Here is a 23,719-nt window from a genome sequence, read left to right as displayed (position 1 = left end):
ATGCGGAATGCATTGATAATTAAAGAAAAGTTTTTTAAAATCAAAATGGAACAAGTTTGTTGCTGGTGGTGAGTATTTGTTGCTCCCGTTTAATTTCCCTGAAGAGGGCGGTAGTGAGCTGCCTTCTTGAACTGCTGCAGTCCTTCGGATGTCGGGACAGCCACCGTGGTGTTAGGAAGGTAGTTCTGGGATGTGGACCTACAATATAGTGATGTTTATGGAGAAGGAATTATTTTTACAACCTTTTAATCATAAATATTATTCATTAATTCTATCTTTCCTTTTTGATTGTGATAGTGATGGTTAGTAACTGTGACATAAAATGACATGTAACTATAATGAATTCAGAACTTTTAACAGGCCAAGTAAAATGGCAGAATTATAAACTTTTAAACCACAGGTGTGAACATTCAGTTCATTTTGCCAGCACTGGTTGTTTGAAAGATATACTCCAACATCCCGTACTGACCCAGAAGCATTCCAAAACAATTCCGCTGTCTAAAATAATTCTCTTCACCTTCCTTGGTAATTCTATTATTCATTTTAAATCTGTGTCCCCTGGTTATTGATGCTCTTGCCAAAGAATACATCTTTCCCCATCTAATCAATCAAAATCCTTTGTAATTTTGGAACAACTCCATTAAATTTCACCTCAGGATAAAGTGACTGATGGTCAAATTATATTGAAATCTACGTGCTCATCCTGAAAACCAAAATTGCTAATAGGAAAGTGCATAGAATAGCCTGATGCTAATAAATTAAAAGCTGTTGAAGTGAGAAAGATGGTGCACTTCAGTCAAAGACAGTCATGCCAAACATTATGAACTTAGCATCCTGCGCGCAAGTACATATCCTGCAAGATCAATGGCTGTCTGCCAATTTGAATGACTTTAACCAGCTTGTTGCTTTTTAAATTTACCCACATGATTAACAATTAGCATCCGTTCAGCTGATGACACATTCGCAACCCTTGAATCAACACTTATATTTATATTGCACCTTCAACATAATCAAATATACTTAATTTGGAGGAGTGTTATAAAACAAAATATGACATCAAAACCACATAAGGAGATATTAGTTCAAGTGACCAAGAAATTGGTTAAAATTTTAAGGAGCATCCTAAAGGAGGAAAGTTAAATGGTCAAGCAGAGAAATGCAGGGAGGGAATTCTGCAACGTGGGGGTGGAGGAGGCAATTGAAGGCACAGCCATCAATGATGGGGCAATTAAAATTTGAATAATCAAGAGTGCAGAATTAGTCTGGGTTGTGGAACTAGACGAAATTACTGAGATAAGATGGGGTGAAATCGTGGTGGGACTTGGAAACATGGATGAGAATTTTAAGATTAAGATATTGCTTGACCAGAAGAGTAAGAAAATGTGAGTTCAAGTCCCACTCCAGGATTTGAGCAGTCATACCGTTTAATTCAATGAAATGCTATTATTCTTTCATTGAATGTGGGCATCACAGCCTAGATCAGTATTTATTACCTATTCCCAACTGCCCTGGAGAAGATGATGGTAAACTACTTCTTGAATTCTGCAGCCCATCTGGTGTACGGATACCCGCGATAGGGTTAGGATTCTGGGATTTTGACCTTGTAAAGGAATTACAATATAGTTCTAAGTCCAGATGGTGAAGAACTTGCAGGTGCTAGTATTTTCATGCACCTGTTGCTCTTGTCCTTCGAAGTGGTTCAACATTCCAGGTCCAAAAGGTGCCTTTGTAGGAGTCTTGGTGAGTTGCTGCAGGGCATCTTGTAGATGGCCTAGGAGGAGCAAATTATGGAAAATGCTGGAATCTGTACTGAAAACAACAAATGCTGGAGATCACAGCAGGCCAGGCAGCATCCATGGAGCAAGAGCAAGCTAACATTTTGAGTCTAGGTGACTTTTCATCTCAAGAGTCATTTAAACTCGAAATGTTAGGCTTGTTCTCTCTCTGTGGATGCTGCCTGGCCTACTGTGAGCTCCAGCATTTGTTGTTTTTTTTGCAGATGGCTCATACCACTGTCACTGCACATCAGTGATGAAGGAATGAATGCTGAAGATGGTAGATGGGATGATAATTATGTAGACTGCTTTGGTCTGGATAGTGTCAAGCTTCTTTCATGTTGATGGAACGACACTCATCCAGGCAAGTGGAGACGATTAACAAAACTCCCATCTGTACTTCGTGGATGGCATACAGGATTTGGCAACTCAGAAAATGAGTTATTTACTACACATTTCCCAGCCTCTAACCAAGTTGGTAGCCATTGTTTATAAGCTGGCCCAGTTCAGAGATGCCATTACCTAGCACTGGTGAGAGACGCAAGTTACAAAAAATTTAAAAGATCAAAAGAGAAAAAAAGAAAAGTACAGGACAGAAACATGCCCTTTGGCCCTCAAAGCCTGTGCCAATCATCATGCCCTAACTAATCTAAAAAACAAACCTTCTGCCCTCATTGAGTCTATATCCCTCTATTCCCTCCCAATTCGTGCAACTATTCAGATACCTCTTAAATGTTGCTGATGTGCCTGCTTCCCCTATCTCTTCTGGCAGTGTGTTCCAGGTTCCTGCCACTCTCTGCATGAAAAACTTCCTTCACACATCTCCCTTAAATTTCCCCTCTCTCACCATGAAGCTGCGCCCCCTTGTAATTGAAACTTCAAACCTGGGAAAAAAAAACTTATGACTATCCACCCTATCTATGCCTGGTATAATTTTGAAGACCTCTATCAAGTCTCCTCATAGCTACCATCTTTCCAGTGAAAACGATCCAAGTCTTTTTAACCTTTCCTCATAACCAAAGCCTTCCAGACCATGCAACATCCTGGTGAAAACCTATATGCACTCTCTCTAAAGCCTCCACATCCTCCTGGTAATGTGGCAACCAAACTGTGCACAATACTCCAAATGCAGCCTAACAAGTGTTTTCTGTAGCTGCAACATGGTTTGCCAACTCTTGTACTCTGAGCTCCGGCCAAAGGAGGCAAACATGCCATATGCCTTCTTAATGACTTTGGCCACCTGTGTTGCAACTTGCAGGGAACTGTGGACCTGCACATCCAGATCCATCTGTATGTTAATGTTCCCAAGGGTTCTGTCATTTACAGCAATATTCACCCCTAAATTTGATCCTCTAAAATGTATTATCTTGCATTTGTCTGCATTAAACTCCATCTGCCATTTCTGTGCCCACTTCACCAATCTGTCTAAATCCTGTTGAAATTTCAAATTCGTCGACACTGTCAGCAACTCTCCCAATCTTCATGTCCTACACAAACTTGCTAATCAGACCACCCACAGTTTACTCCAGATCATTTATATGTATTACAAACAACAGAGTACCTAAGACTGACCCCTGTGGAACACCACTAGTTACCGAGCTCCATTCTCAAAAACACCCTTCTGCCGCTACCCTCTGTCTTCTAAGACCAAACTAGCCAGGCCACCCCGAATTCCATGTGATTTTAGTTTTCGTACCAATCTGCCATGTGGGACTTTATGAAATGCCTTACTAATGCCCTTATAGACTACATCTATTGCCTTTCCCTCATCAATGAGCTTTGTCACTTTTTCAAAAAATTCAATCATGTTGGTGAGACATGACCTTCCCCATACAAAACTATGCTGCCTGCCACTAACTGGTCCATTTTCTTCCGAATGTGTGTATATTGTGTCCCTCAGTATCTTCTCCAAGAGCTTCCCCATCACAGACGTCAGGCTCACTGGCCTGTATTTTCTTGGATTATCTCTGCTGCCTTTCTTAAACAAGGCAACAACATCGGCCAATCTCTAGTCCTCTGGAACCTTGTCTGCCACTGTTAAACCAATCAGATGGGAAATGGAGATCCATCCTGTCTGTTTCTGGTGAAACCAAAATGCCAAAACAAATTTGGCAAAAGGAGAAAAGCTCCACAGTCAGCCAACCAATACATGACATCATAGGTATGACTCCTTCTCACTGGTGGACAAGCTTGGAGTAGCTGCTGTCATGATGTGCACTGCTAGCCCTTCATTACACAGCAACTAAAAAGGTACTTGTTTGGCATCCACAACAGAATTCTAACATTCCCTTCATTAAGCACCTAATGTGCCGTTTCCACAGAAACTTGGCCATTAAACATGGCAGAAAAACAATGAAAGCCAGATTGAAACTTGTGACCTCAAAGCAATTAGCTTTGATTGGTTACATATTACATAATAAATGCAAAACAAAATATTGATGTGAACTGGGTGTTAATGGTCTTGCTTGTCAATTGTCCATTATTAAATTTACATTCAAAATTATCCAGAATAGGGCATGAGATACAAGGGAGGTTGCAGACAGTGCAGACTCGCAAATGATGGGTTCATTATATCTGGATTTTCATTAGATTTAAAATCGGGTACTAAGGGCCTATAATTCTAATTTCATTCACATTAGAAGGGGTGACTGCAGAAAATACAAAAATAGTGGCAGTTTTTCAAAGATAATAAAATGTGAGGCTGGATGAACACAGCAGGCCAAGCAGCATCTCAGGAGCACAAAAGCTCCTGAGATGCTGCTTGGCCTGCTGTGTTCATCCAGCCTCACATTTTATTATCTTGGAATTCTCCAGCATCTGCAGTTCCCATTATCACTGAGGCAGTTTTTCAAAGTTTGATAGTTTTAGAAAGGAAAAATAAGAAAGGAGGACCATTTTCATTGACATTCTAATTCAATGGGACAGATTTAGGTTAGAACATAGAACATAGAACAGTACAGCACAGAACAGGCCCTTCAGTCCACAATGTTGTGCCAACCATTGATCCTCATGTATGCACCCTCAAATTTCTGTGACCATATGCATGTCCAGCAGTCTCTTAAATGTCCCCAATGACCTTGCTTCCACAACTGCTGCTGGCAATGCATTCCATGCTCTCACAACTCTCTGTGTAAAGAACTCGCCTCTGACATCCCCTCTATACTTTCCTCCAACCAGCTTAAAACTATGACCCCTCGTGTTAGCCTTTTCTGCCCTGGGAAATAGTCTCTGGCTATCAACTCTATCTATGCCTCTCATTATCTTGTATACCTCAATTAGGTCCCCTCTCCTCCTCCTTTTCTCCAATGAGAAAAGTCCGAGCTCAGTCAACCTCTCTTCATAAGATAAGCCCTCCAGTCCAGGCAGCATCCTGGTAAACCTCCTCTGAACCCTCTCCAAAGCATCCACATCTTTCCTATAATAGGGCGACCAGAACTGGATGCAGTATTCCAAGTGCGGTCTAACCAAAATTTTATAGAGCTGCAACAAGATCTCACGACTCTTAAACTCAATCACCCTGTTAATGAAAGCCAAAACACCATATGCTTTCTTAACAACCCTGTCCACTTGGGTGGCCATTTTAAGGGATCTATGTATCTGCACACCAGGATCCCTCTGTTCCTCCACACTGCCAAGAATCCTGTCCTTAATGCTGTACTCAGCTTTCAAATTCAACCTTCTAAAATGCATCACCTCGCATTTATCCAGGTTGAACTCCATCTGCCACCTCTCAGCCCATCTCTGCATCCTGTCAATGTCCTGCTGCAGCCTATAACAGCCCTCTATACTGTCAACGACACCTCCAACCTTTGTGTCATCTGCAAACTTGCTGACCCATCCTTCAATCCCCTCATCCAAGTCAATAATAAAAATTACAAACAGTAGAGGCCCAAGGACAGAGCCCTGTGGAACACCACTCACCACTGACTTCCAGGCAGAATATTTTCCTTCTACTACCACTCGCTGTCTTCTGTTGGCCAGCCAATTCTGTATCCAGACAGCTAAGTTCCCCTGTATCCCATTCCTCCTGACCTTCTGAATGAGCCTACCATGGGGAACCTTATCAAATGCCTTGCTGAAGTCCATATACACCACATCCACAGCTCGACCCTCATCAACCTTTCTAGTCACATCCTCAAAGAACTCGATAAGGTTTGTGAGGCATGACCTGCCCCTCACAATGCCGTGTTGACTGCATTTAATCAAGCCATGCTCTTCCAGATGGTCATAAATCCTATCCCTCAGAATCCTTTCTAACACATTGCAGACGACAGACGTGAGACTTACTGGTCTGTAATTGCCAGGGATTTCCCTATTTCCTTTCTTGAAGAGAGGAATTACAATTGCCTCTCTCCAGTCCTCAGGTACGACTCCAGCAGAGAGCGAGGATGCAAAGATCTTCGCGAGTGGCGAAGCAATTGCATTTCTCGCTTCCCAAAGCAGCTGAGGACAAATCTGGTCCGGGCCTGGCGACTTGCCAATCTTAATGTTTGACAAAATTTTCAGCACATCAGCTTCCTCTATCTCTATCCATTCCAGCATGCACACCTGCTCTTCAAAGGTTTCATTCACTACAAGTTCATTTCTTTCGTAAAGACAGAAGCAAAAAACCCATTTAGGGCTTCCCCTCCCTCAGACTCCACACACAAGTTCCCTATGCTATCCCTGACCGGCCCTACTCTTTCTTTAACCATTCTCTTATTTCTCACATAAGTGTAAAATGCCTTTGTGTTCTCCCTAATCCGTTCTGCCAAGCCTTTCTCGTGCCCCCTTCTGGCTCTCCTCAGACCATTTTTGAGCTCTTTCCTCGCCTGCCTGTAATCCTCTAGAGCTGAGTTTGACCCTAGCTTCCTCCACCTTAAGTAAGCTACCTTCTTCCTTTTGACGAGAAGCTCCACCGCTCTCATCATCCAAGGTTCCTTTGTCTAACCCCTTCTTGCCTGTCTCAGAGGGACATATGTATTCATTACTCGCAACAACTGTTCCTTAAACAGTCTCCACATGTCTATAGTGCCTTTACCATGGAACAATTGCTCCCAGTCCATGCTTCCTAACTCATGTCTAATCGCAACATAGTTTCCTCTTCCCCAATTAAATATCCTCCCATTTTGCCTAATCCTCTCCTTCTCCATAGCTATGTAGAAGGTTAATCACTGAAAGAATCAAAAGAAAGAGGAAATTGTGTTTGCACATAGCAAATTGTAAACATTTACAACTTGCTGCTTAATGTGATCAGGAGACCACCATCCAGCCTTCATGTCTGTCCGGTTTTAAATATGGTCATGATTTAAACATAGAAACATACATTGGGGATTGGAGCAGGAATAGGCCAATCAATCCCTTGTGCCTGCTCCACCTTTCAATATCATCACAGCTGATCATCAAGCTGAATACCCTACTCCTTCTCTGCCCTCAGAACCCTTGACCCCTTTTTCTGCAACAGCTGTATCTACCTCATTCTTGAAAGCATGTAATATTTTGGTCTCATCCACTTTCTGTGGTAGTGAATTCCTCAGGTTTACCACTCTCTGGGTGAAGAAAGTTCACATCTTAGTCCTGAAAGATTTAACTCTTATCTTCAAACTATGACCCCTGGTTCTGGGCTTGTCTAATATTGGGAACATCCTTTCTGCATAACGCTTTTCTAGTCCTGTTAGAATTTTATAGGTTTCCATGAGATCCCTCCCATTCTTCTAAACTCCAATGAATGCGTCCTAGCTGACTCAATCTCTCCTCATAGTTTGGTAAGCCTTCACTGCACTCCCTCTACAGCAAAAACATCTATCCTCACATAAGAATGCGAAAACTGCACACAATTCGCCAGGTGCAGCCTCACCAATGCCCCAGACAATTGCAGCGAGACATACTTGTTTGTGTATTTGAATTCTTTCGCTGTGCAGACCAATGTACAGTTTGTCTTCTTCACTGCCTGCTGCACCTGTATGATTGCTTTCAGCAACTGGTGCATGAGGACACCCAGATCTCATTGATCACTCACCTATCTCAATTTACAGCCATTCAAATAATAATCCACCTTCCTATTTTTGCTACCAAGTGGGTAACCTCATCTTCAGCTCCACGTTCATTGGCCTGCCACACTCCCCATATCCCTTGGTTTCCTGAGACACCAAAATGTTGCTTATCTCAATCTTTAAAGTGTTCAATGGAAGAATTTCCCCCACCCTCAAGGATCGAGAATTCCAAAGATGCACAACACATTGGGTAAAGAAATATCTCATCTCAGTCCTAAACAACTGGCATAATGACCTGTGATTCAAGCAGATTCAACAGTAAATTTGAGGGTACAGTTGGAAATACAATCAAAAAGGCCAATTGTGCCTAGCAGTGGGCAAGGAATAGGGAAGAGGAACTAATTCAATGGCTTTTTAAAGAGGTGGTGCAAATGCAGTGAGCTGAATGATCTCTTTATGTGCTGTTGAGCCTATGAAACTGGACTACACATTTACAAATATCATGAATTCAATTATTTAACAATACCATGTTGATTTCAAATTGGTAAGTTTTATTTGTTCAGTAAATTTGCAAATTGCAAGCCATACAGCTGCTAGTATTCAATAAAGTTAACTCCACCTTCACGTTCTAACACTAGATTCCTTGATCAAGTGCAAGTAATATATGTGAGCAAAGATGCCTGGCAGCCTGATGCATAATAATGTACAATAACATCAGTTCATTTGGATAGGGGCACCCAGTTAAACATTAACCTGCTGTTTCTTTTAGTCAGCCCACAGTTTCTTCTTCCTTTTCTTGTTTCACAAACTAGAGTTTTAAATACTTAGGTGGATGTCCAACTTAAAATACAACAGACACATCATTATTACACAGGGAGAAATAGCAGCCAAATCATTTAAAAAAGACAATCATGAGGGCAGCATATCCATTGAATTCTTTTCTCTGTCATATCTTGTCATCAACTGACACCTGGGGCTTTTTGATTGTCAGTCCTTCTCAACATTCTGCCTCAACTCCTTCTGATTGGCCATTTTCCAAGGTGGGATGGCCTGTCGAGTAATACGTTTCGATTCGGATCTCAGTACCATTCTGTGAAAGAGATTTTCTACTGAAAGGCGATTGGAAGACATCATTTGTTAAAATGATGAATCACCTTTTAAAATCCTGAGGATCCACGTTAAGTATCCATCAAATTCATGGGATAAATACTGGTTAACAAAGAAGAAAGAAAACAATTTGTATTTCACAACCCACTTGACGTCACAAAGCACTTTTCAATCAATTAAGTATTTTTCAAGCGTAGTTACTGTTGTAATGTAGGAAATGCACAGCCAACAGCAATGTTTCAAAAGTTGATTGGAATAGACTGTTTGCAGGATGTCTGTCAAGTGGGAGGCTTTCCAGACTGTGACAATAAGAGTGCAGAGGCATTATGTCCCTGTTAGATTGAAGGGTAAAGCTAGAAATATTAAGGAATGATGGATTAGTAAAGGTAGAATAGAATCCCCATGGTGTGGAAAGAGGCCCTTTAGCCCAAAAAGACCACATTGCCCCTCTGAGCATCCCTCATAACCCATCTAATCTACACATCCCTGAGCACTACAGGCAATTTAATATGGCCAATTCACCTAGCCTGCACATCTTTGGATTGTGGTAGAAAACTGGAGTATCTGGAGGAAACCCAGACAGACATGGGGAGAATGTGCAAACTCCACACAAACATGTGCCTGAGGGTGGAATTGAACCTGGGTCCCTGGTGCTGTGAGGCAACAGTGCGGACCACTGAGCCACTGTGCTGCCACGCCCCCAAATATTGAGGTTCTAATCAAGAATGAAAGAGAATCGTATTTTAGACAGATAATTTGTTTCAAACGAATTTCTTAATCGATATAAAGAGTGTACGTGCATTCTTAAGAGAGAAATCAGGAAGGCAAAGAGGGGATATGAGATAGCATTGGCAGATAAGGTTAAGGATAATCCAAAGAAATTCTACAAATATATTAACAGTAAAAGGGCGACTAGGGCTCCTTGAAAGATCAAGGAGGTCATCTCTTGTTGAACGCCTGGGTGATGGAAGACCTTCTAGATAATATTTTGTGTCAATTTTATCTGTGGAGAAAGAAATGGTGTCTAGAAAAAGTGGAAAAATAAATACTGATGTTTTATAAATATTTCACGTTACAGAAGAGCAAGTTCTGGAGGTCTTAAAGAATATAAAGCAGGATAATCTCCAGGACCTGGTTTAATGTATTGTGGTGGAAAGTAAGGGAGGAAATGGTGAGGCCCCTTGCAGAAATATGTGTATCATCTATAACTTCGGGTGAGGCACCTGATGACAGGAGAGTGGCTAACATTGTGTCTTTGTTTAAGAGAAGCTGTTTGTTGTAAGGAGAAACCGAGGAAGTACAGACCTGTCAGTCTGACTTCAGTTGTGGGTAAACTGTTGGAGGTGATTTTAAAAGATAGAATTTATTTGGAGAGGTGTAAATTGATTAGGGATAGTCCGCAGAGTTTTGTGCAAGGAAAATCCTATCTCAGAAATTTCATTGAGTATTTTTGGAGAAGTTACCAAACAGATTGATGATGGCAGAACAGTAGACATTGTTTATTTGGATTTCAGTAAAGCCTTTGACAAAATTCCACACAGTAGACTAATTATTAAAGTTAGGACACATGGAATTCAGAGTGAGCTTGTCAACTGGAGACATAATTGGTTTAACAACAGGAGACAGAGAGTAATAGTGGAGAGTTGTTTTTCAGACAGGAGGCCAGTTACCAGTAGTATTTGACAGGAATTGGTTCTGGGTGCTCTTTTGTTTGTCATTTATATAAATGATTTGGGTGAGAATATAGAAGGCACATTAGTAAACCAATTTTGAAGAAGGTTATCTAACATTACAAAGGGATCTCAATCAAATGGGTCAATGGGCTGGAAAATAGCAGATGGAATTCAATATGGATAAATGCAAGGTATTGCAGTTTGGTACAACAAATGTGTTGGGGGTTTACAGGACTTAAACAATTAATGGTAGGGCCTCGGGTAGTGCTGCAGAACAGAGGGACCCATGGGTTCGGTTCATAAATCTTTGAAGTTTGCGTCACATATAGACAGGGTGGTTAAAAAGGCATTCAGCACGCTTGTCTTCATTGCTCAATCCTTTGAGTATAGGAGTTGAGAAGCCATATTGAGGTATACAGGACATAGGTAAGGCCCATTCTGGAATACTGTGTTCAGTTCTGGTTGCCCAGTTATGTGAAGGATATTATTAAGCTGGAGAGGGTTCAGGAAAGATTTACAAGGATGTTGCTAGGTACGGAAGTTTTGAGTTATAAAGAAAAGCTGGATAGGCTGGGACTTTTTTCAGTGGAGTGTAGGAGGTAGAGAGGTGACCATATCGAGGTTTATAAAATCATGAGGTGTATACATAGGGTTAATATTAGATGTCTTCTCCCTAGGATTGGGGACTTGAAGACATGGGGACACATTTTTAAGATGAGAGGAGAGAGATTTTAAAATGATAAAATGATGAGAAGCAAATTTTTTCACACAGAGAGTAGTTCGCGTGTGGAATGAACATCCCAAGGAAGTGTTGGATGTGGGTATAGTTACGTAGTAAAAAGACACTTGAATAAGTACATGCATAGGAATGATTTGAAGGTATATGGGCCAGTAGCAGGCAGGTGGGATTTATTTAGTTTGGGATTATGCTTGGCACGGACTAGTTGGACCGAAGGGTCTATTTCCGTGCTGTATGACTCTATGACTGTATGAGATAATAAAACATAATCTGTTTTCTGTAATTTGACTGAAAAATAAATATTGGCTAGGACTCCAGAAAGAAATCCCTTCAGACCATGTAGATGGTGCTTCAGTTTAAGATCTCAACCAAAAAATGGCACCTCCAACAGTGAGGTTTTCTCTGAACATTGTGCTGCAGTGTCAGTTGAGAAAACAAAAGCTGCTACATCTATAACTCAGTCTGGGTGATACCTGTGCAATTAATGTTCAAACTCAACAAATTCAATCTATAAAGCAAAACAGAAATTTGCTAGCTAGAGGCAGTTTCCATTTAACATATCAAAAACTCATTTGAGAAATAATTGCTGGATTTGAGCACCTTACCTGGCTCTCATTCAAAGATATATGCATGTAATGAACAAAAGCAACTCTGTAGTGACCCTCCTCTAAGGCAAAAGGTCTAGGTCAAGTCTCACCTGCTTCAGAGGAATGTAATAACATTTCCAGACAGAATCTTTCAAAAATAGCTGTAATCTTTACAGATTAGCTGACACTCTTCTTGGCAAAGTCTTATAAAGATATTGCTGGGAAACCACATTTCCAATGAAAATGCAACAGCTGTATAAATTGACAGCGCTCCTCAGAATAGACTAATTCGCAGTGATCACATTTAAATTTGGTTTTCCCATTGATAAATTTGTGATCTTAAAATGTTGCCAATTTTAATTTGCAAGATGAAATATGCAGAATGCCAAAAATTCTTATCATCAATCACATTTTATTCCAAAATTATTCAGACAATTTAATCACTGAGATTGGCAATGGATTAATTTGTAAAAGATTTGGTATTTGCTTAGCAACGGTGCCAATGTAAAAGGCTAATACTCCTCAGTTAACTGACTACAAGGAATAGTGCAGATTTCAATGTTAGGAAATTTTCAGACTTAAAGGCAACCCTGTTAAATTATTTTGGGCCCCTAAAGACTGTAAATTCAATAACTAGAGGAAATTAATCAAGTTCCAAGAAACTAATACAGTGTGTGCATGCAATTTATATAGCAGTGTAAAACATTAAAAAATATTTGGGTCACCATCATCAGTTATGTATATTTGCATCAGAAATTTTAGTGTTTCTTTCCAGTGGAGCAAAAAAGATTATTCAAAAATGGAAACAAATTTAGAAGAGAAATGGACAGTTTTAATCCATGGGTCAGATAGTCTTAACCAAAATAAGAGCCAGTAATATTATTTGATGAAGGACTTTTTTTAAAATCTTCATTAACAAAATGATAAAGCAAACTTTTTTTTATCAATTTATTTATTCTGTATTCATATTCCATGTCAAAAATTCAGTCAAATGTTTTTACACAAAATCTCATTATTTCTATGTTAAATTAAACAGTTTTATGCAATAGGCAAAATAAAAAATAAGTATGGAACATAGTAATGTTCCATTAGTAATTTATATCTAAAAGATGCAAAAATATTTTGATTACATGGCCATGAATATAGTAATGTAAGGAATTGTTATGCAAGAGAAAGATATGGTATCATCTAACAGTACAGAAAGGTAAGTAAATGATATTGCTACATCAAGAGGTGAGATGCATACTTCCTACAACCCAGTGTACACTTTGTCAACCTAGGTGATCCAAGTGGTTGTCTAAAACATTGATTTCTTTATTCATTCACAGGATGACGGCATCACTGGGTAGGCAGCATTTATTGCCCACAGAGCACTTAAGGGTCAACCACAATGCTGGGGGTCTGGAGTCATATGTAGGCCAGACCAGGTAAGGATGGCAGTTTCCTTCCCTAAACGACTTTTGTCAACCAGATGGGTTTCCCCCTCAACAATCAAGAACAGATTCACAATTACCATTAGACTCTTAATTCCAGATAATTATTGAATGCAAATTCCAGCATCTGCGGTGGCAAGTCCTCAGAATGTTGTTTGGGTCTCTGGATTAACAGCCCAGTGATAATACCACAAGGTCATTGCCTCTCCATGAAACAATGTTTGCTGAAAAAAACACTTCCCAGCCAGTCAGGAAACCGCAATAGTGGCCAGTGATTGTGTCAACAGTTCAGCAAACAACAATCAGCCTAGAGTTTAATCTCTTCCTACCAGATGGAAACTAGACAGGAAGAAAAGCCACCCTGAGGCAGTGGACCCAGGTCCTCTTAAAATGTGCAGCTTGGGTTCAGCATCATTTTAACAAAGTGACCAAAGATAAGCCTAAGGAATAGCAGTCAGCCACAGTCCCTCCAGATTGTTCCACCGTTTACTAAGGTCATAGCAACTTTACCACATTAAGTTCACTTTCTGCACTATCCCTCGATTCTTTTAGTGCCAAAATATTTATCAGTCTCAGCTTTGACTGTCAAGGACAACAGACCTCAGCATTAGAGAATTTCAAAGACTCATTATCCCCCAAGTGATAAAACTTCCCGTATCAATCCTAAACATCTCAGTATATATATCTTTCCCTAGTTAAGGGAAACCTAAGATAGTACTCCAAGTGTGACAACTAAGTCCTTTGCCGAGAAAAGAAAATAGGTTCTGTAAGGTAAATTAGCATAAAATTAATTTTCTTAAGTTCCCTTGTAACTCAGGAGGAGCAGTAGTGTCCTTGTAGATCCCAAAAACAAACCTGGGCATTCCCTTTCACTCTCACCTTGGTCGGGAATACTTCCAAAACCTTTTTTTTTTCTCCAAAAAAGCCCCCAAAGAGTTAATAATTAATTTTGCACTGAGTAAAGTGAAAACTTAATTTATTCTGCTTTAAAAGATTGGATGACAGTTAAATCCTTGAATGTATTTCTCTTTCTGGGAAACTCAAGTTGCTTGGATCGTTCCATTGTAGACCAGACCCCCGCAGTTACTTGGCCTCATTATCTATGCCCTTCCCTCCTCAGATTCAAGGAGCCATTACTGAAAAAGGTGAAATGCCATGGAAGCTACAAAAAATACACAATTTCAAATGAAAACAAAGGAAATTCCGAGCTTCTGGCTGCTGCTTGCAATCTCCCAACTATGGGCAGACATTATCACTGTCTCGAAACTCAATTGCACCATACTTTCGGGCATATTCTAAGGAGTTGGAGTGGACCTGTGATGAATTAGGTTAATTAAACTTACCTGACCCCAGGAACATATAGGTCAGACTGGTTAGAGATGAGGTTACAATATTCAGCATTATTTAACATTTTTCCATAGAGTAGAGAAGGTTTAGAGGTGATGTAGAGGAGTTCAGATTGGAAGAGTTCAAAATAATGAATTATTTTGGAAGGGTAAATGAGAAGGAACTGTTTTCAGGCAGAATAATTGATAAACAGGAAACATAGATTTAAGGTCACTGGCAACAGAACCAGATATCACATGAGGAAATTTACTTTTGCACAGTATGTTGTTGCCTTCTGCAGTGCAATGTCTGACAGGGCGATGGAGACAGATTCAGTCACAACATTCTAACAACTGGATATGTATTTGAAGTAAAAAAAACAGCAGAACTACAGGGAAAAAAAAAGGAGTATGGTATTAATTAAATAAAGCTGCCATTTTGAAAAAGCTGCATCATGTTATGGTTCTGTGATTCCATGCGACTATATGGTTCCTTTACAAGTGGATATAGCCCTGTATTAAATAATAAAAAAATTCATTTCACAAAACATTTGTTTCAAGTAAATTAACCATAGCACTATTGATAATATAATATGCTTGCACCATTTCTTCACCTCCCTCTTTCTAAGCCCCCATTCTGAAATCAATTAGCATTGAGCAAGTGCTGAATCATTTAAGAAATTGGACTGTGGCATGCAATTAATCTTTAACTTCTGATGAACAATTACAGACGATTACTGGCAAATGCTCCAGAGCAAGTCATGTCTGTGTCTTTTGACAAAGAGACTACATATAAAAATGAATCAAAGGGGTGGGATGGAAGACATATTTCTCCATGCTGGAAATCTACAATAAGCAGAATGATGAAAAATGTTTGCAGTCAACAACTGCTAGGATTTGGAATGCAAATTGGGCAGTGAGTAGAGATTTATTTCAAAAGGTAACCAAAATTTGAGAACGGGAAAAATAACTGTAATGAAGTGGGGACAGCTGATGAGTGTGACTCACTAGATTGCTGCTTGAAATAGACTAGATGAGTTGAATGGCCTTTTTCCATGATCTACTATTTTATGATAACAACAGATGAGACAGTGGAGAATGCTTCAGTCAGGGGAAGTCTCAGATTAAGCTTCTACATTAATTACCAGGGAGTTCTGTTTTGTTACTACAAATCTCTTAAGTATGAAGGTGTCTTCTGAGGACTCTGATGCCACTGGGATTGCCAGTGCTTCCATTTTCTTTACCTTCTGAGCAGCTGTAACAGGCAACTGTCTGTCTCCACTCAAACAGTCTGGCAGAGACATTTCTTCACTGGGGTTAATTTCAGACTACAGAGTACTAACTAATCAAAATCAGAAAAAGAACATATCACTATTTCAGGACTTTTAAATTCACACTTCAAAATATAACCTGTGTACAGTCACTTTACAAAGTGATTCACATTGCTGACAGGTAACTGACTCAATCGTATTTCCATGCCATATCACCATAGATGCAACATTATTAACCTATTATGGAAGAGAAGGGGCAGTGATATCCCAATAATTAAACAGTGGTGACATATCGATCTAATAATAAAAATATCACTAGTGTGCACATTTCCTGTCATCTTTTTCCATTAGAAAATCACATGTCTGCATATGTAATAGAAATTGTCCATGTAAACATGTGATACTGTAATTTGGCTTTCTCATCAATTGAGATGCCGTAGTAATTCAATCCGTATCTCTCAGCTCCTCAGCTTGTACAACAATGGTCATTGTTGCAACCAATTAATTTCTCCAAACTGCTATAAATTTTATCAGAGTAATATTTCTATGTAATAATTTCATTACATACAGGCAGATATAAAGGTTGTAAAATGTCAAATGATACACACCTTCATGCCCCTGCTGTATGATCTCAACCTCTAATGTTAAGTCATAAGAACATTACACTTAGCTCTGACTTTTCAAGCACAACAATAGGACTAAATCAGCTGTTTTCTTAAATTTTTGCTTCAGATTTAGTTACTGACATTGCCCCCTCCCCTACAATAATGATTTATTTTTAATTTTCATGAGGAGGATGCAGATTTTTATTGAGGTTAAATTAATTAGAAATGTCTACTGACTGCTGACTGTTGAAATGCAATGAATATGCTTTCCTTCTCCTGTTAATCTTAAAGAATAAGATCCAGGCAGAAGGCAAAATGATTAGAGTGGACATGAGGAAAAACTTTTTTACACAGAGGATGCTGTTTATCTGCAATTCATTGCCTGAGTTGGTGGCGGAGGCAAAGAGCCTAAGATCTTGTTAAAAACTGTGTGGATCTGCATCTTAAGTGCTGTCTGTAAACTGCAGGGCTATGGGCTGTGTGCAGGAAAATGGGATCAGAAAGGGCATATGGGTGTCTTTGGGTCAGCATGGACAAGGTGCTATATCATTGTTGTAAGAGAGTCTGTGTCTTATTTCAAACTTCAACAATTTTCTATTTACTAACAATATGTCCATCAATTATTTTAAATGCTCAATATTATCACTGAAAGTAAAAAGAAAATCCAAAAATTTAAGAAGAAGAACAAGTGATTCTTTATTTTACACAAGGCAGGTGGTCCTGATAATTTCTCTAACATGTGTGTAATGTGCAGCATATCTTGCTCCTTTGATGTGCCTGTTCATTTATAACCAGGAGTAGGTCACCCTCCTTGTCCTGGAATTGCTGCCAAGTCAGCAGGATCTAACTGTTGTAAGGGAAAACAAAACACAATTACTTAGACTTTATAATGCCGGCCTTTCAAAAATGCTGTAAAATATAGTAAAGGTTTATCAACATCTGTATGGAGAAAGTCAGATGAACAATTGGGATGAAGACAATTTGACTGAATTTAAAGTGGCAAGGGTAGAGCCAGGTGTCTTGGAAAATAGAGTGGAGGATCACAAAGAGGCAGCTCAACCCCTTCTCAGCAGCTTGTTTACAGTCCCTTGGAGCAGGTGGGACTTGACCCCAGACCTCCTGGCCTAGAGATAGGGACGCTACCACAGTGCCACAAGAGCCCTCATCCAACCACCAGGATGAAATGCAAATCAGCTGTTCACTATACACTGACTGGTTACTGACATCTGTCTCCTGTAGTCCCGATGAAGAGTCTTTGCAATGGCATCACCGCCACTGGAGGCTTGCAGCTTGAGGGATACAAGTACCCTGCCTGCAGCAGTACGGGGAGCTGTGGTTGTCAGAGGCATCAACCCCCAAAGAGGACCTGTTAGCAGCAAAGGGCACCTCAAGATCCAAATCATGCCACTACAGATGCATAAAAGTTTCAATGGTTTTTCCAACCCTGAAAACTGCTGCATCTTGAGGTTCCATTGCCACTCATAGTGGGGCTGCCAAGACTGTGCTTGGGTTGACAACATAGGGAGTCAATCGTCTTCCTGCAATTGAGAAGTGAATTTGGAGGCAGCTAGTTGGGAGGCCAGATATAAGGATGCAGCTTGCTCACCTGGCTCCGAGCACTCATCTGGACTCTTATTTAATTCCAATGTCAGCGTCCTGAAGCCCCCAGTAAAATCCTGACCTTGTCTTTGTTAGACTAGACCGCTCAGATAATATATTCTTCATATGGTTTGGGTAGGGGGTAGGGGATGATACAGGTACTCCACGTACGGCGAGAAAGTTAATAATAGTAATGAAATATAAAATGCTAGAAATTGTAACTTTTTTACTACGACTGAAAAAATAAAATTACAGATCAAGGGCCCAAGCACCGATCAGTCTTCTGCCAGAAGTGGTTCCTCACCCACTGGATGTCAACAACCCACCCTGAACTGTAAACAAAATAGCACATACACTTACAATGAAACGAAGTATCCAGAAGAGGGAGGAGATTAGCTTTCTTGCAATGAAGAGATTGGAATAGAGCAGAATGTCAAAGGTCAAAAGATATTAACTTTCAGACCTAATGTTACCATTACAAACATCCTCAACATCCATTCCCAGCACAAAAAATATCAAGTGTCCATTCATCCCATTGTTGTGTGCGGGGAATATTGCTGTGTGCAATTCTCTGCTGAATAAAAGTACAGAGTTTTTTTTTGTTTTTGACTTTGATTTTTACTTTGAAGTAATTCATTGGCTGTAAAGCACTCTGGGATGTCCTGAGGAATTGAAATGTGTTATAAAATGAAAATTTTTTCATACCAGTGGCTGTTAAGAATGTTGGCACTATATAAGGAGAAACTGACTCTGTCTCAACTCTGGAAAACAAAGCTTGTTCTCCTCTTTTAACATAATCAAGACAGAAAAAAAATATCAGTCCCATTCCTCTCTGCAGTCGAAGGAGGATATAGCCTAACAAATAGCTTTAATATAAAACTATGGAGTGAACGCACAGTGAGGACTATAACTTACTAAGGGATGCCTGTAGTGAATGTCCAGTTTTAGCACACCACCAGCAGTATGTATATCTGGCATATCAGCATTTATCCAATAGCCACAGTTATGACTCAAGCTATCAAAATTTATCTGAAACACTAATATATCAGTGCAATATGTATTCTAGAATAAAACAACATTCAAGTGCTAGGTAATGATCATCACCAACATAAAAAGGCAATTTTTTCTTAATTGCATACTATCCCTATTACTACCATGGAGGTCTTCTCTGACATAATTACCTCAGCCTGATCAAAGCCAAGGTACAAGTGCAGGGCCAGTGCTACGTACACTGAGTGAATGGTTCAAATCTGGACTTCTCTGTTCCATCATCACAAGGTCCATGGGTGATGGAGCGGTCATTGCACATGTGGATGTAGTCACATCAAGACTGCAGAGGTTCATCATCATCTGTGATAAAGTTCCTATATCATTGGTAGCCAGCTGTGCCATTAGACTAAATGTCCATCCTCTCCACATTTAGTACACAGTAATAAAGGAAGCATGCAATAGAACAAAACAGTGCATTTGCCATATATGCATTAGGAAATCAAAACATTGTCCTCTTATCAGATAAACATTTTTTCCTCCAACTTACAACAATCAATCCTAATTTTCAAACAAATTTAAGCATTTCCTAAAAATGGTTGGCTTTAAAAGATTGCAGGCTTTGGATAGGCAAAGGCAAGAGATTCTGAAACAATTAAATGCTGATCTACTAGACTTCATTTAGTTGTAATATGGAGCCCCTGCAGTACGCCAATAGTATGTCCTTCTTTAAGAACGATAAAAACAGTAATGTAAAGCTTAATAAAGAAAACAAACAATAACACCAAATTAGACTCCTGCATTTTTCTATCGGGGGATTGAGCAACTTTGGAAGATGGTGGTGGTAGCAGGGCCATTGAAAATTTTTAAGGCAGAGACAGATTAATTCCATTGCCTAATAAGAAGCAAAGGCTGTCAGCAGGTAGACAGAAATGTGGAATTCAAAACATTAATAGTCGAGTCATGATCTTCTTGAATGTCTAAGCAAGATTAGGGGCCTGAAAGATCATTTTCTGTTCCTAATTCATAAACCTTGTATACCTCAAGGCTATGGATTGGAAACAGTAATCTCTACAGAAATTCCCCAACTACCTTTTGATAGAGTGCTGCACTGTTTTGTGCTTACAGATATTGTGTGACAGCACTTAAAGGGTAAATCAGTGATCAGGATTAGAGAAAACTAGTCTGGTAGTCTGTTCCTGCCTTGTATGCATTGCCAAGTTACCCAGCACCATGATACTTACGTATAATGATCATCTGAGAGTCATAGAGCTGTACAACATGGAAACTGCTCCAACTCGAAGAGATTATTGATTGATGGTGCTTTAATCCAGATGTCATTATGGCTCAAGTGAGGGGAGAGGTCAAGATGGAGAGTTCTTCTTGGTAACCTCAGCCTGTGTGGGAATTGAGCCCATGATTGGTGGCATCACATTGCAGTGCAAACCATATGTCCAGCCAACTGAGTAAACAATCTCTAGTTGAACAACAAAGTAAGTTTCCCCAATGAGTGAGTGCATTTATCTAATGAAAAGAAGACTCATATATATCATGAAAGGTCTGGGCTCAATTCCTGGTCCATGCTGAGGTACCTGCTTTCAACAATTGCAGTGGCAGAGTCCTTCGGTTAGCATTAGCTTCCACGAGGTGAGGAGGGGTTTTGTGGAAGTAGATAAAAACCAAGCAAGGGTTCTCTCTCCTGGTGCTACCCAACAACCACTTCAGGTGGCAAACGTGTGGATTCCGTTCTGGGACAGGACATTCCTTATCAACCCTCAAACTTTCACATGAATTATACTTCGTGGGTAAACTACTGGAAGGCTGTGTTCACCAATTGTAACACCCCCTTGATTCAGAAATGGGCAAAAGGGTATGTGGGCTGGGGAACAACAGTTCGGCAGGAGGGTGGGGTGGCATAGCTGTAAACAAATACTTTACACCATTTCACCACTTTACAACAATTCCTCTGGTATCACGGGGAGGCAATGGCCTAGTGGCATTATTGCTGGACTGTTAATCCAGAAACCAAGTGACATTCTGGGGACCTGGGTTCAAACCCTGTCATAGCAGATGGTGCAATCTGAATAAAATAAAAGGCTGAAAATAAGAGAGTCCCATGAAACCATTGCAGATTGTCAGGGGAAAAGCTGATCTGGTTGACTAATGCCCTTTAAGAAAGGAAACTGCCACCCTAACCTGGCCTGGCCTATACATCAGTTCTACTGTAATATATATAGGCCAGTGCAAATTAGCTATAACACAACTGACAAATAGGGGATAACAAGGTGTAGAGCTGAGTGAACACAGCAGGCCAAGGAGCTCCTGCTCCTCTGATGCTGCTTGGCCTGCTGTGTTCATTCAGCTCTACACCTTGTTATCTCAGATTCTCCAGCATCGGCAGTTCCTGCTGTCTCTGACAAATAGGGGAATGCGGTTTCTAAAATGTGAACTTGTGTTGGTTATAATGCAATTTAAGAGGCTGATTGCAGCAACTGAGGGGGATAAGGACAATGGTCTTCAATTCTGGAAGAGCTTTAATATCAAGAATGCAACAGACATTATTGTGGAGGCCTGGGGTGATGTCAGTAAGGATTGTTGCATGCAGTTTGGCGGCAGATTCTCCCAGATATTTTTTCAAGATTTTAAAGGCTTTGATCTGTCATAGTAGCTCCCAACAATCAAAGAACATTTTATTGATCTTGGAAAGCAAGTTGGATTTGAAGAAGTGGAAAGACAGAACATCGAAGAGCTGCTTCAGTCCTACTGTGAAGACCTCTCCACAGCTGACCTACAATGACTTGTCGCTGAGGGAGAAGTGGAAGCTGGAAATGAAGAAGGTGAAGTCCAGGATGCAGCACCACGACAGCTTTCTACTTCCGTTTTATCTTCAATCCTGAGGGAAATTGAGAAGCAGTCGCAATGATTAGAGGACAAAGATTACAATGCAGAAAGCAGCAGGGTAGCAGGTTGTGGAATACGATCTTATTTGGCACCCAATGAACAGCTTCTTCATTAAAGAAGATAACGGGCAAAGCAGCAAAAACTGAATATCTTTTTTAAGACAACCCCCAAGAAACAGTCAGAAGACAATGAATCATAGCCATCCACTTTTGGATTAATTATTTTTTGCCCTAACCCCACAACCACAGCTGCACCTCAAGGCGATGATAATGATGGTGATGATGATGTTGGTGGTCACGGCTCTCATTCCCTGCATTAACCACAGAGCAAACTCCTAACCCACCTTTCCCATCAAGTCATCTCGACATTTTAAAAAGGTAAGGTGTTAAATTTACTTTTATTTCATTATTAGGTATGAATTAAACATTTAATCACACTGTGCTATTGTTTGTGTGATTTTTGAGTGATTTTGAATGTTTCTTTAGTGGTTTGCCCCAACCCGCTTTTCCCATAGGCCCTGTTATTTCTAAAGTGCAATTTTCTATAACACAATGTTGGCAGGAACACAACTATCATATTATAGCAGCACTGACTTTTATGTGAACCCTGACCCACAGCAATGTTGTTGACTCTTAACTGCCTCCTGGACAATTAGGGATGGGTGATAAATGCTGGTCTAGCCAGTGATGCCCTCATCCCATGAAGGCATTACAAAAAAAACATCAGCAGCCCTTCAGTATAAATTCCAGTGAAATATTTTTCACGTATGACCCCAGAGGATTGCTTTGAGGAGTAACCAATCACAGGTAACATTACAGAATATTCTATGTTGTCGCTGCTGTTGAATGTTGTTGAGAGTCGTGGGGATTTTGGAGTAACTTCAGAAGAAACAATTACAAATGTTCATGCTAAATAGACTGCTTTCAAAGGATTTAGGAACAGATATGTTACTAAGTCTCATCCATGACCTGGGCCTATGATGATGGTAAAATATTTATAAAGGAGGATGGTTTCCAATAGTCTTCGGAGAGCTTAGAAAGTACAAAAATCATCAACCTGCTGTCTCTGTATACCATTAATCATTATGTTCTCTATCTATAAAATCTGTTTCAAAACCATACTATGAAGCACATCAAAATTACTCAAAAAGTGTTGTTGTGATCCATAAAAAGAATCTCTGCTAACAAACTGAAGGGCTTACTGAGTAATTGGGAGCAGCATGCATGGATATCTTTATTCACTGCAGCTTGAACACTCCAAGGCCAACTAGAGCAAGCACATCAGAAGTCCACCGAAGATCACATAACTCAGTGCATACCAGGGATCAAACCGAGTCTGTCCCAATCTAACAGACATATTAAATCATACAGTGGCTTCACCAACTCTTCTATTCAGGGAACCTCCATCACATAGTCTTTAAAAGTCATTGTATTACCATAGATCTGCACATGATGTGGCATTTTGTAATTGGTTTCTCAGATGCGTGCATTGCTGACTCGACAACATTTAATGCCCATCTCTGATTGCCGTGGGAAAGGAGGTAGTGAACTGACTTCTTGAACCACTGCTGTCCTTAGGATGTAGGGCCATCCACCCATGCTGTTAGGTATAGCGTTCCAAGATATTGACCTAGTGACTGTGAAGGCATGGTTGTATAAGTACGTTACCTTATAATGATGTGTGGCTTGGAGAGGAACTTGTAGTAGCAATGTCTCTTTGCTACAGTCACTGATGTCCTCATAGTG

The 23,719-nt window shown here is 40.1% G+C and overlaps 1 pseudogene; it reads right to left on the bottom strand.

The window, feature by feature from the left end:
• LOC132210936 (uncharacterized) overlaps positions 1 to 20,414 on the bottom strand; it is a 35,515-nt pseudogene extending 15,101 nt beyond the window's left edge.
• Between the last annotated feature and the right edge of the window lie 3,305 nt (positions 20,415 to 23,719).

The sequence above is a fragment of the Stegostoma tigrinum genome, chromosome 24 (genome assembly GCF_030684315.1).
Source record: "Stegostoma tigrinum isolate sSteTig4 chromosome 24, sSteTig4.hap1, whole genome shotgun sequence".
NCBI lineage: Eukaryota > Metazoa > Chordata > Chondrichthyes > Orectolobiformes > Stegostomatidae > Stegostoma > Stegostoma tigrinum.
Note: the sequence above shows the minus strand (reverse complement) of the source record. Positions and strands in the feature narration are given on the sequence as shown.